The sequence below is a fragment of the Macaca nemestrina genome, chromosome 15 (genome assembly GCF_043159975.1).
Source record: "Macaca nemestrina isolate mMacNem1 chromosome 15, mMacNem.hap1, whole genome shotgun sequence".
NCBI lineage: Eukaryota > Metazoa > Chordata > Mammalia > Primates > Cercopithecidae > Macaca > Macaca nemestrina.
This window is the reverse complement of record NC_092139.1, coordinates 85,372,755-85,386,149: the sequence shown is the minus strand read 5'-3', so window position 1 is coordinate 85,386,149 and position 13,395 is coordinate 85,372,755. Positions and strand designations below refer to the sequence as shown.

The 13,395-nt window shown below is 38.8% G+C and overlaps 1 pseudogene; it reads right to left on the bottom strand.

Annotated features, from left to right (window-relative positions):
* Nucleotides 1–5,637: 5,637 nt before the first annotated feature.
* LOC105480786 (ankyrin repeat domain-containing protein 30A-like) lies at nt 5,638–12,100 on the bottom strand (annotated as a pseudogene).
* Between the last annotated feature and the right edge of the window lie 1,295 nt (nt 12,101–13,395).

Below are 13,395 nucleotides of genomic sequence, written 5' to 3'. Positions count from 1 at the left end.
CAAATAATCTAATTTAAAAATCGAAAAAAGATCTGCCCAAAACCTTCGTCCCCCACCATTATTTCCCCACCTTCTTTTCCAGACTGCCATCGGCCCCCTCCCTCTCACCATTCTTTTTCTTTCTCCATCTACCCCCAAAATTTTTCCCCACCATCTTTTCGCAAAGCCCTCTCTACTATCCCGCTCACCACCCTTTTCCCCACCATCTTTTCCTCCTCAACCTGGCCACCCTCTTTCCTCCCTCATGCTCTCATCACCCTCTTTTACTCCTCCATCTACCCAAAAACATTTCCCCTGTCTTTTCCCAAAGCCTTCTCCCTACTCCTGCTACCCACCACCCTCTTTTCCCCCTTCATCTACCCGAAAACTGATTTTCCCACCATCTTTTGCCCACCCTCTTTCAGCAACACCTTCTGCTCGCCATTCTTTCTCCCCTTTGGCACTCACCACCTGCTTTACCCCGCTATCTACCCCAAAACTATTTTCTCTGCTCCTACTGCTCCCACCGCTCCGGTCTTAGTGCAGTCTCCATCACCATCTCTGCTCCTACAGCTCCAGCCTCACTGCAGTCTTTGTCGCCACCACCAACCGCAGCCAGGCAAGGCGAGACGGGAACTGCAGTGTCGCTGGCTCCAGCCTCCAGCCTGCAGTAGGTAGCTTCCTAAGCTAGCATGGAACAGCTTGGCTGTTTTGTGCCTACAAAAAAGCCCGGAGGGCTGGGCGCGGTGGGCTCACGCCTGTAATCCCAGCACTTTGGGAGACGGAGGCGGGCAGATCACGAGGTCAGGAGATCTAGACCATCCTGCTTAACACAGTAAAACCCCCTTTCTACTAAAAACACAAAAAATTAGCCGGGCGTGGTGGCGGGCACTTGTAGTCCCAGCTACTCAGGAGGCTGAGGCAGGAGAATGGCGTGAACCCGGGAGGTGGAGCTTGCAGTGAGCCCAGATCGCCCCACTGCACTCCAGCCTGGGCGACAGAGCAAGACTCAGTCTCAAAAAAAACAAAACAAAACAAAACAAAACAAAAACAGCCTGTAGCGTTCTGACCTCAGCATGCTTTACATACTGAGGTTAGGCGGTGGGGTTTCCTGGACTACATGTTCTGATCGGGTAAGACGAACTTCTAGGCTTACGCTGATTGGACTTTATTTTCATGCTCTGATTGGTTGTTCTAATACTTACTCTCATCCAATCAGAACATGATAAAGTCCAATCGGAGTAGGCCTAGAGGTTTTTCTCTCATCCAATTAGAACATGTACTCTAGGAACCTCATTTGCATAACCTCAGTATATAAACCATGCTGAGGTGGGGAATCAGGCCACTCCAGGCTTTTCTGTGTTTGCCCACCCAGCATTTCCATGCTAGCTTAGGAAGACTGCGAAAGCAAAATGGTTAGTATTTTATTTTTTCCTAGGTAATTAGAAAAGGACTTGCATTTAAAAAGTTTCTATAAGAATAAATAAAAGTTCCCATTAAACAGTGCTTTAACAAAGATGTGTGAGAGCATGCCTAGTGTATGCAATTATGGTTTTTAAATTGTTCTTAAAAAGTACGTATTTTTTAGGAGGATTTCAGGCCGGGCGCAGTGGCTCACGCCTGTAATCCCAACATTTTGGGAGGCCAAGGCAGGCAGATCACAGGGTCAGGAGAGCGAGACAATCCTGGCTAACATGGTGAAACCCCCTCCCTACTAAAAATACAAAAAATTAGCCAGGCGTGGTGGCAGGCACCTATAGTCCCAGCTACTCAGGAGGCTGAGGCAGCAGTATGGTGTGAACTCGGGAGGCGGAGCTTGCAGCGAGCCGAGATCGCGCCACTGCACTCCAGCCTGGGCAACAGAGCGAGACTCCGTCTCAAAAGAAAAAAAGAAAAAAAAGATGTAACGCCACTGTAAACTGAAGAGAACCTGTACTGTGGGCTGAAAATCCCTATTCTAAAATCTGACGCTTCAAACACTGAAACGTTTTAAATGCAGACATAATTTTTCTCAATAGCCAGACAGAGTATCAGTATTGATTAGAACAATTTTTCTCTATTAGAGTGGTTTCTGTTTTATATTTATTGATTAAAATATATTTTGAATAAAATTTTGTCATGTCTGAAAAAATTAGTATATTTAATTGTAACAACTGGTAAGACAGAATATTTTCAATTTATACAATAACAGGTAGCATGTATGTCAGATATTATTCCCTGCTTAGGCAAATTTGTAATAAGGCCAGATTATGTCTCATGAAAAAATAAAGCAATGTAAAATTGAAGATTGAATGCTTCTGCAGACTAGAAAACTCATTCTGAAGCATAAGATCAATGAGAGTTGGCCAGGCACGGTGGCTCACGCCTGTAATCCCAGCATTTTGGGAGGCCGAGGCAGGCAGATCACGAGGTCAGGAGATCGAGACCATCCTGGCTAACACGGTGAAACCCCGTCTCTACTAAAAATGAAAAAAATTAGCTGGGCGTGGTGTCAGGTGCCTGTAGTCCCAGCTACTTGGGAGGCTGAGGCAGGAGAATGGCGTGAACCTGGGGGCGAGCTTGCAGTGAGCCGAGATCGTGCCACTGCACTCCAGCCTGGCCAACAGAGCAAGACTCCGTCTCAAAAAAAGAAAAAAAAATCAGTGAGAGTCACAACAGTCAAAGAAAGCTTCATGAAAATGGAAAATGTGCACACCAAGTCTGAATGAATGAGGATAAACAAAAACTGAAAATGCAAGAACAACACGAGGAAGGCAGAGAGATAAAGAAGTCAGCCCAATTAACTAAATATAAAATCCAGTGGCAGAGAAATAAAAACATGGGTCCACACAATAACTTGTAAATGAATGCTCATAGTAGCATTATTCATAATAGCCAAAAGTAGAAACAACCTAAAGATCTATCCATGAATGAATAGCTGCTGTAGCCATGCAATAGAATATTATTTGACAATAAATAAAAATGAAGTATTGATATGTACTACAAAATAGATGAACCTTAAAATCATTACGCTAAGTGAGAGAAGCCACTCATAAAACACTACAATGACTCCATTTATATGAAATGTTCAGAACAGGCAAATCTATGATGGTTGCCTAGGTCTGGGGAAGGTGAAGAAACATGGAAGTGGGTGGTGGTGGACTAACTGATGTGAAGTTTCTCTTTAGGGTGATGAAAATGTTCGGAAATTGGTTGTGGTGACGGTTATACAACTCTGTGAATATATTAAGAGACCCTGAGTTGTACAATTTAAATGGGTGAACTGTATGATATGTGAATTTTATCCCAGTAAAGTTCTTTTTTAAACATCCAATGGCAGTATCAAGATAATTTCCTTTATTTTCTAATTTGAATATGCATACTATACATGATCTAAATATTTATATGTTTACACAATATATTTTTTGAAAATGAAAGGATTGCCCAGCTATTCAAATACTGTGTATATTAACCAAAACATTTGCATTTTGTTGAATAGTATAATGTCCTTGGCATCCATTCACAAAAGTAGAGCTAAGAAATAAGATAATTTTCTGGAATATTCCATTAAACATTCTTCTCTGATTAAATATGGCTTGCCTCACCATGGCAACATAAACCACTGAAAAATACTGTTTATCCGAAGAATAGTCTCTCAACTTGTGGGATAAATGATGCATAATTCTTAACAGTATTATTATAGAAAAAAACGTAATTATAAGAAAAACATTGCAGAATGACACAGTTTTAAAAATAAGCATATTATAAAGATAATAGGCCGGGCGCGGTGGCTCAAGCCTGTAATCCCAGCACTTTGGGAGGCCGAGGCGGGCGGATCACAAGGTCAGGAGATCGAGACCACAGTGAAACCCCGTCTCTACTAAAAATACAAAAAATTAGCCGGGCGCGGTGGCGGGCGCCTGTAGTCCCAGCTACTCAGGAGGCTGAGGCAGGAGAATGGCGGGAACCCGGGAGGCGGAGCTTGCAGTGAGCCGAGATCGCGCCACTGCACTCCAGCCTGGGCAACAGCGTGAGACTCCGTCTCAAAAAAAAAAAAAAAAAAAAGATAATAAAATTATAATAAAACTAATTATAATGAACATATAAAATAAGTCTTCCAAGGAAATTAGTATCATAAAACAATTTATATTATTTAACCAGCTATAGATTCACTGTTGGCATGTTACATTTAATACTTACTTGACTTTTGATTTGAAATAATTTCTTCATTAAATCTGGTATTTCATCTTTGAGATTAATGTGATACTGTGATGTAACTTCTAGTGAAGCTTCAGACGCACAGTTTATTGAGATCAGCCAATTTTTTTAAGTTGTCTCACAATGACCTGACATGTTTGTTATTGATTTTGTAAATCATCTTACCAAATTAACATTATTTACTTTCAAAAATATCCCCAAATATATTAATTCACCTTATTTTCTTTATGTGTACACATTCATGCTTATTACTGAATCCACTTAAGGACACAAGAAGGTGTTATCTTCCTGCCAGACTGGTCCTCTCTTACTGGACACCAGATTCATCCCACTAGTCATTTGTCCCCTAATGAATCTGCAATGCTTCACAACATACTGAAGTCTCAAAAAAATATGTGGGCAGGACTAGTGGGGGTAAATTCTACACAGTGGAATGAATGTTTTATTAGCAACACAAATCAACATCCCAGTTCCTCACATATTCAATCACCTGCTGAAATGTTTCCAATAGATTTCTGTCTCCAAAAACAAGTATTTTTGTTTCAAAGGCATTAGAGGCCCCAGGTAACCTGGTCTCCATATCCCTCCTGGCCTCAGCTGCTATGTTTCTCTCCTCTACTCACTTCTTTTGTGCTATACATGAACCCTGCCACACCCCGTGAATTGAAAAATGGGGATCCAATGCAAAGTTAATAAATCACAGATAGCTACAATGATCTTTCTCTGCGACAAAGTTCTATCCACATGATAGTCTTTGAGCCTTGAAATAGAAATTATGAGCAAATTATTTGTAACAATATTCAAAGTAAATTATAAATACCAGTGGGATGATTAAATCAAATTTTGATATTACTAAAATTTACTATATTTGTCCTAAGCTATTATTTAATAAAATGCAGGTGCCTTTAAAAATTGAGTGGTCATAACAATACATAATTTGAGATTCAAATATGTTCAGATTTAAGTCAAATTGACATAAATGAAAATAAAATTCTACCAACTAAAATATATAAAAAGTTACTGAAAAAAAGTATTATTACAAGATGCAGAAATGTACACTTCAAAATATACTTCAAATACACTTCAGTTCCTCTGGAAAATTTAGAATTAACTGTCAAAGTAAATTGCTGAATTGAATCTCAATTTCAAAATACTCATTCCTGATATGAGCATTCCCATTTATCTGCTTCACTGTGGTCATACAATACAGCCACAAAGAGACATTAAAACCTTTATTTCAGCAGTATAAGCCAATGTCATTAATGTTAATCTATTAAAAAATCTTTAAACTCTTAAAATTTCATCAGCGACACAATGTCTATACTCAAAGTAAAACATCTCTCGGCTTTAACTTTCATTTGGTGGAAATGAGGCATGTTTCTAAGCTGATACAGTAAATACATTTATCATCTATATATGTATTCAACTAGATTCAGCATTTAGCCAAGGCCAAACATGACTTTAATTTTCTTTCAGAAAGGTTGAAAAATATTTATATTTTTTGATACTTCTCTTTCTGCTTTCTCTTTTTCATATCGATATATACTTTCTTTTAAATGGTTACAGTCATTAAATACGTCCTCATTTTTCTCCTTTAGGAGATAATGTTGCTTTTTCCTTTCAAGAAACCGAATATTAATTATTATCTTGCTTTTGTTATGTTATCAGCTTTCTTATGCGCATGAACTAATTGCTGTCGAAGCTGCATTTGACACTGTATTCCACTTAGGTCTCTTTGTGCATCTTTTAAAATCAATGTATTTTCTCTTAGAGCATCTCCTGCATAATTGAGATTAAGTTTTAGGCTTTTGGAATTCCTTTGAGCTTCAGAAAGTGGTTGATGAAGCTTCTAATTGTTATATATTATATTATTCATATCAGCATTCATTTTTCTTGCACATGAGCATCTCCTGCACTCTGGAAAGCAAGTTCTTAGTTTTTTCTTTTTTTTTTTTTTTTTTTGAGGGGAGACAGCATCTGACTCTGTCACCAGGCTGGAGCACAGTGGCACAATCTCAGCTCACTGCAAGCTCCACCTCCCAGGTTCAAGCGATTCTCCTGCCTCAGCCTCCTGAGTAGCTGGGACTACAGGCACGTGCCACCACACCCAGCTAATTTTTGTACTTTTAGTAGAGACAGAGTTTCACCATGTTGGCCAGGCTGGTCTTGAACTCCTGACCTCAGGTGATCCACCCGCCTCAGCCTCCCAAAGTGCTGGGATTATAGGCATGAGCCACCGCGTCCAGCTGGTTTTTTTGATGTCATACTTGGGTCATGGTCTTGTATAGCAGAAGCCAGTCTAGGATGGTATGATTCAATTTCTGTCTCCAGCATTTCTTTGTCTTGTTTTTCCCTCAATTTAGAAGTGAGCATTGTGTTCTCAGTTGTCAGAACTTTAAGCTGCCCACTATACTGAGATGCCCTTTTTGTTAATGTTTTTTCAATTTTAGGATCATTTGAAGTTAGGCATTCTTTTCTTTTAAAATATTAATGTCCTCAGAGTATTTATTTTCCTTCTCCTCCTGTTGATGTTTTAGTGTGTCTGTTTCCAGTTTTAGCTAGCAATTTCCTTTTCCAACATGCAGTTTTCATGTAAGATCATTTTCATTTTTGTAAGTATAAAAAACCTAAATAAAACAAAATAAACTTTTAGCTAGCACTCAAAAAATGACATATCATAGTTCCTCTGAAATTAAAAAATAACTTGTATATTTATACAATGAAAGGGTTTCCGTATGTAGGTATCAGCTGAAGAACCATTGAATCAAAACATCAAATGCTACAGAGCATAAATTCCCCAAAGTTTAAACATTTATTTGAAGACAGTGAATTCATAAAAGTAAAAATAAACGACTAGAGAATTTTTAAGAGCCTCAGAATTGAAAAACATTTTCCCTGAATTGCAACAAATTCAAAAGCATAAAACAAAAGACTAATCAATTTGGCTACATACGCAAATTGGGTTTACACTCTGATGTCTAACCTATACAAGACCCCGTACTAACAGCCTTAGTGCTGCATATATTTAGACAGATAAAATTTCCTGAAGCTCTTTCAGTTCCTTTTTCCTGAGAATATTCTATAGATATTCTATTTTAAAAAAATAGGGTTAATTTTAAGAATTATATTTATGAATGTTTGGTAAGTTGGGTCACTGTAACAAGCACTTTTAGTTATCATAATTCTGAAAGGAAAAGATTAAAAATATAAACAAGTTGTAGGATTTTCTCCAGGTCTTCTGAGTCTACATCCAGTACTTCTCCACCAAATCCAGTTAATTCTACTAGATAAATATGTACATATAAAAGAAGTCTCTTATTTCAAAACAAAAGTGATAAAAAAGATAAAATTTAGAGAACCCTACTTAGAAAAACATGAGCTTATTTACTATGGCAATAACTTTTGTTTCCTCTTGATAATGTTTGAGTCAGTATTAAATGTTAAATAGGAAAAATACACTAAACTATGTTGCTAGGAAAAAAAAATACTTACCAATAAATTATCACTAAGTATATGGTAGGGATTCTTGTTGTTTTCAAAAGCTCTTTGTATTGAAATAAGATGCTGTGTGGATACCATAATTTATAATAAATAACAGTAGCTACAAATGTAACAGTTAATTTTAAGACAACATTTTTTGTTTGATTTAGACCTGAATAATACATACAAAATCAAAGGGATATTAAAAGTAATATTAGTAAATTTAAAGTAAATTAATCACTTTTAATTAGAAAGTTAAAAGTAATATTAGTACCAAAAACAAGATGGTACTGGTACCAAAACAGATATATAGACAAATGGAACAGAACAGAGACCTCAGAAATAACACCACACATCTACAACCACCTGATCTTTGACAAACCTGACAAAAACAAGCAATGGGGAAAGGATTCCCTATTTAATAAATGGGGTTGGGCAAACTGGCTAGCCATATGCAGAGAGCTTAAACTAGATCCCTTCCTTACACCTTATACAAAAATTAACTCAAGATGGATTAAAGACTTAAACGTAAGACCTAAAACCATAAAATCCCTAAAAGAAAACCTAGATAACACCATTCAGGACATAGGCATGGGCAAAAACTTCATGACTAAAACACCAAAAGCAATGGCAACAAAAGCCAAAATAGGCAAATGAGATCTCAATACACTAAAGAGCTTCTGCACAGCTAAAGAAACTATCATCAGAGTGAACAGGCAACCTACAGAATGGGAGAGCATTTTTGCAATCTATCCATCTGACAAAGGGCTAATATCTAGAATCTACAAAGAACTTAAACAATTCATGAGAAAAAACAACCCCATCAAAAAGTAGACAGAGGATATGAACAGACACTTCTCAAAAGAAGACATTTATGCAGCCAACAAACGTATGAAAAAATGTTCATCATCACTGGTCATTAGAGAAATGCAAATCAAAACCACAATGAGATACCATCTCACGCCAGTTAGAATGGTGATCATTAAAAAGTCAGGAAACAATAGATGCTGGAGAGGATGTGGAGAAATAGGAACGCTTTTACACTGTTGGTGGGAGTGTAAATTAGTTCAACCATTGTGGAAGACAGTGAGGTGATTCTTTAAGGATCTAGAACCAGAAAAAGCATTTGACCCAGCAATCCCATTACTGGGTATATACCCAGAGGATTATAAATCAAGGATCTAAAACCAGAAATACCATTTGACCCAGCAATCCCATTACTGGGTATATACCCAGAGGATTATAAATAATGCTACTATAAAGACACATGCACGGCCGGGCGCGGTGGCTCACACCTGTAATCCCAGCACTTTGGGTGGTCAAGGCGGGTGAACCACAAGGTCAGGAAATCGAGACCATCCTGGCTAACACGGTGAAACCCCGTCTCTAATAAAAATACAAAAAAATTAGCTGGGTGTGGTGGCGGGCGCCTGTAGTCCCAGCTACTTGGGAGGCTAAGGCAGGAGAATGGTGTGAACCCGGGAGGCGGAGCTTGCAGTGAGCCGAGATCATGCCATTGCACTCCAGCCTGGGCGACAGAGTGAGGCTCTGTCTCAAAAATAAATAAATAAATAAAACAAAGACACATGCACACGTATGTTTATTGTGGCACTGTTCATAGTAGAAAAGACTTGGAACCCAAATGCCCATCAATGATACACTGGATAAAGAAAATGTGGCACATATATACCATGGAATACTATGCAGCCATAAAAAAAGGATGAGTTCATGTCCTTTGCAGGGACATGGATGAAGCTGGAAACCACCATTCTCAGTAAACTAACACAGGAACAGAAAACCAAACACCGCATGTTTTCACTCATAAGTGGGAGTTGACAGTGAGAACACATGGACACAGGGCAGGGAACATCACACACCGGGGCCTGTTGGGGGGTTGAGGGGGCTAGGGGAGGGATAGCATTAGGAGTAATACCTAATGTAGATGACTGGTTGATGGGTGCAGCAAACCACCATGGCACATGTATACCTATGTAACAAAACCTGCACATGCTGCACAGCTACCCCAGAACTTAAAGTGTAATTTTAAAAAGAAGTGAAAAAAAAGTAATCTTGATGAAATAAAGTTAGAAATGTAAAATTTTTAAGAGAGATTGATTTACCTGATTTGAATTGTTTCTTACAGTCTTCAATTCCATGTCTTGTATTCTGAGAGTCCATTCAAGTTGTTGTTTCTCTTCTCTTTCCTGTGTTGCTCTTCGATTCTTTATAATTCTTCCCTAATTTTTTCATTTAATGTATCAGCATTTCTTCTCCTCTCTTCCTCTTGGTTTAAAGTCAGTCTGCCATTAAATATTCCTATCTTAAAATTCATTTCGTTAGAAAATACAATTCACTGTGAGATCTACTTCTTCATATATGGATTTGTTATTCCAATAAAATTCCTATATCCTTGAAATTTTTTTCCTTTCTATTTCTCAGATCTCTTCCAAGTGACATATATACTTGAAAAATACTGAGAAAAGAACATCTTCTACTTAGAAAGGTTCTGTTACTAGTAACTTCAACAACAGTTATGGAAAAGAATATTAGAAGCTATTCAGTAAATTTATAAGTTGAAAATTATTTTTTAAAAATATCACACAATCAGCCAGGCGTGGTGGCTCATGCCTATAATCCCAGCATGTTGGGAGGCCAAGGAAGGCGAATCACCTGAGGTCAGGAGTTAGAAACCAACCTGGCCAACATGGAAAAACCCCATCTCTACTAAAAATACAAAAAATAGTCAGGCATGGTGGTACACACCTGCAATCTCAGCTACTTGGGAGGCTGAGGCAGGAGAATCGCTTGAACCCATGGGGCAGAGGTTACAGTGAGCTGAGATCATGCCTTTGCACTCCAGACTAGGCAACAAGAGCAAAACTTCGCCTCAAAAAAAAAAAAGAAAAAAAAACACACATACACACAGTCAAAATTACTCCTTAATGAGGACAGATCATTTAGAGGTAACTGATTAAAATGACATTACTTTCTATAAACAAGTTTACAGATTCATTAGACATAAATGTGGCAAGTAACCCTAAAAATAATTTTAATATTAAAATCTGAGACTAGGATAAAGAGTCTAATATCTGTTATCTCATATACCTTTTGTTTCTTTTTCGAGTAATACTTTAAATGTTATGTTGTTGTTTATTATATATTTTATCAACAAATCTTAAATATCTTTTAGAACAAGACAGAATATAATAATTTTTTTTTTTTTTTTTTTTTTTTTGAGACGGAGTCTCGCTGTGTCTCCCAGGCTGGAGTGCAGTGGTGTGATCTCGGCTCACTGCAAGCTCCGCCTCCCGGGTTCACGCCATTCTCCTGCCTCAGCCTCCCAAGTAGCTGAGACTACAGGCGCCCGCCACCACGCCCGGCTAGTTTTTTGTATTTTTAGTAGAGACGGGGTTTCACCATGTTAGCCAGGATAGTCTCGATCTCCTGACCTCGTGATCCACCCGCCTCGGCCTCCCAAAGTGCTGGGATTACAGGCTTGAGCCACCGCGCCTGGCCAGAATATAATAATTAAACAATGAAAATAATATGTATTTTTAACATAGAACTCTGAATTAATTTTATTTATGTAGAAGAGCAAGATATGTTGAATAAACTAATCATACATTACTCTATGTTTTCTTTATATTCCATGCATATTAAGATTAAAAGTGCAGGCTGGGTGCGGTGGCTCACACCTGTAATCCCAGCACTTTGGGAGGCCGAGGTGGGTGGATCACGAGGTCAGGAGATCAAGACAGTCCTGGCTAACATGGTGAAACCCTGTCTCTACCGAAAACACAAAATAGCCAGGCGTGGTGGTGGGTGCCTATAGTCCCAGCTACTTGGGAGGCTGAGGCAGGAGAATGGTGTGAACCCAGGAGGTGGAGCTCGCAGTGAGCCGAGATGGTGCCACTATACTCTAGCCTGGGCAACAGAGCGAGATTCCCTCTCAAAAAGAAAAAAAAAAAAAAGGAAAAAAAGATTAAAAGTGTATAATTAAAAAAATAATTAGACATAAAAATTGTGATTTAAATATGCATTTACTTATCAGTAGAAGTATTCACAGTTAAGAACTTGTATTATTTAAAAGAATTTGACACTCTGCAAAACAGAGATTTTTTTTCTCCAGCTAAACCTCAGAAGGTAAGTCAGCTATTACATAACGTATCCTACATACTTTTAGTATAAATAGTTGAAAGATTTATTTAAAACTAGGATGTCATACCTCACACTGCAGAGCTCTTGTTCCCATTTAACTTTTTGGTTCTCTAACTGCTATTTTATTTGTTTGGCTTCTGATAGTTCCTTTTTGTAGTACACAAAACTTATTTTTCATTTGTTTTATTTTTGCTGTATGTTGTTCACAGTGATATTTTTTCAGTTCCCTTGCTGTTTCACAAGAAGGAATTGCGTCCAAGAATTTGGATAGGCAAATTGAATCCATCTCAAGGAGGAGACAGAAATAAAGTATATTAGTACTTTGGGATATAAAGGACTGCATATTTTAACAATCACTAATTCATACACTGAATATATATTGATTGCCTACCATGTGGAAGGCATTATACTAAGCTCTGCAGATTAAACAGAAAAAAACCTCTGCTCTTGTTTAGCTTAAAATATACTGAAAAACAAAGCCCCAGACAAGTGACAATTATAAATTCAGATAGATACTATAAGAAAACAAATTGCTAAGAATGAGATCTATACTAGGCCCACGGAAAATTCTCCTGAGGAATGTATGGCTACACTGAGGAATAAAGATTGAAAAGGAAGCAGTTGAGCAAAGGGGGATGGAAAGCATTTTAGCCAGTCTGTGGCACGTGCTGAAATGCTAGTGTAGTCCGCCTCTAGCCAAGAGAGTACAACAGACACTGATTTTTCTTCTTAGTTAAAATAACTAAAAACAAAACATGCAAAATACATTAAACAATGTTACAGACAATGGACAGTAGGCAAAGAAGATAATGATCTTTGAAAAACACACAAAAATGGAAAGCAGGCCGGGCGCGGTGGCTCAAGCCTGTAATCCCAGCACTTTAGGAGGCCAAGACGGGTGGATCACAAGGTCAGGAGATCGAGACCATCCTGGCTAACACAGTGAAACCCCGTCTCTACTAAAAAAAAAATACAAAAAAAAAAACTAGCAGGGCGAGGTGGCGGGCGCCTGTAGTCCCAGCTACTCGGGAGGCTGAGGCAGGAGAATGGCGTGAACCCGGGAGGCGGAGCTTGCAGTGAGCTGAGATCTGGCCACTGCACTCCAGCCTGGGCGACAGAGCGAGACTCCGTCTCCAAAAAAAAAAAAAAAAAAAAAAATGGAAAGCAAACCTTTCGAATGTTTCAGCTTCCTACCTTGACAGAGATTCCAAGACATGACACAGGAATTAAAAATTGAGGTGGGGTCTACCAGACTCTCTTGGCTACAGTGATGAAGCTCAGAGTCTGGTAAAACCAAAGCCGACAGCCACCTGGAACCAATTTTTCAACTGGAAACCTGATGTCCACCTGGTGCCTGATGTCCATTTGGAAACTGGAGTCCACCTGGGAACTGGCATATGCCTAAGACATAGTGTCGAGCTGGTGTTTGATGTTCAATGTTCACCAGGCTCCAGGTGGACACCAGGCCCCAGGTTGACACCCAGGCTCCAGGTGGACACTGGGCCACAGATGAACTCCAGGCCCCCAGTGAACATCAGGCCCCTGGTGAACATCAGGCCTCAGGTGAACATGAGGCCCCAG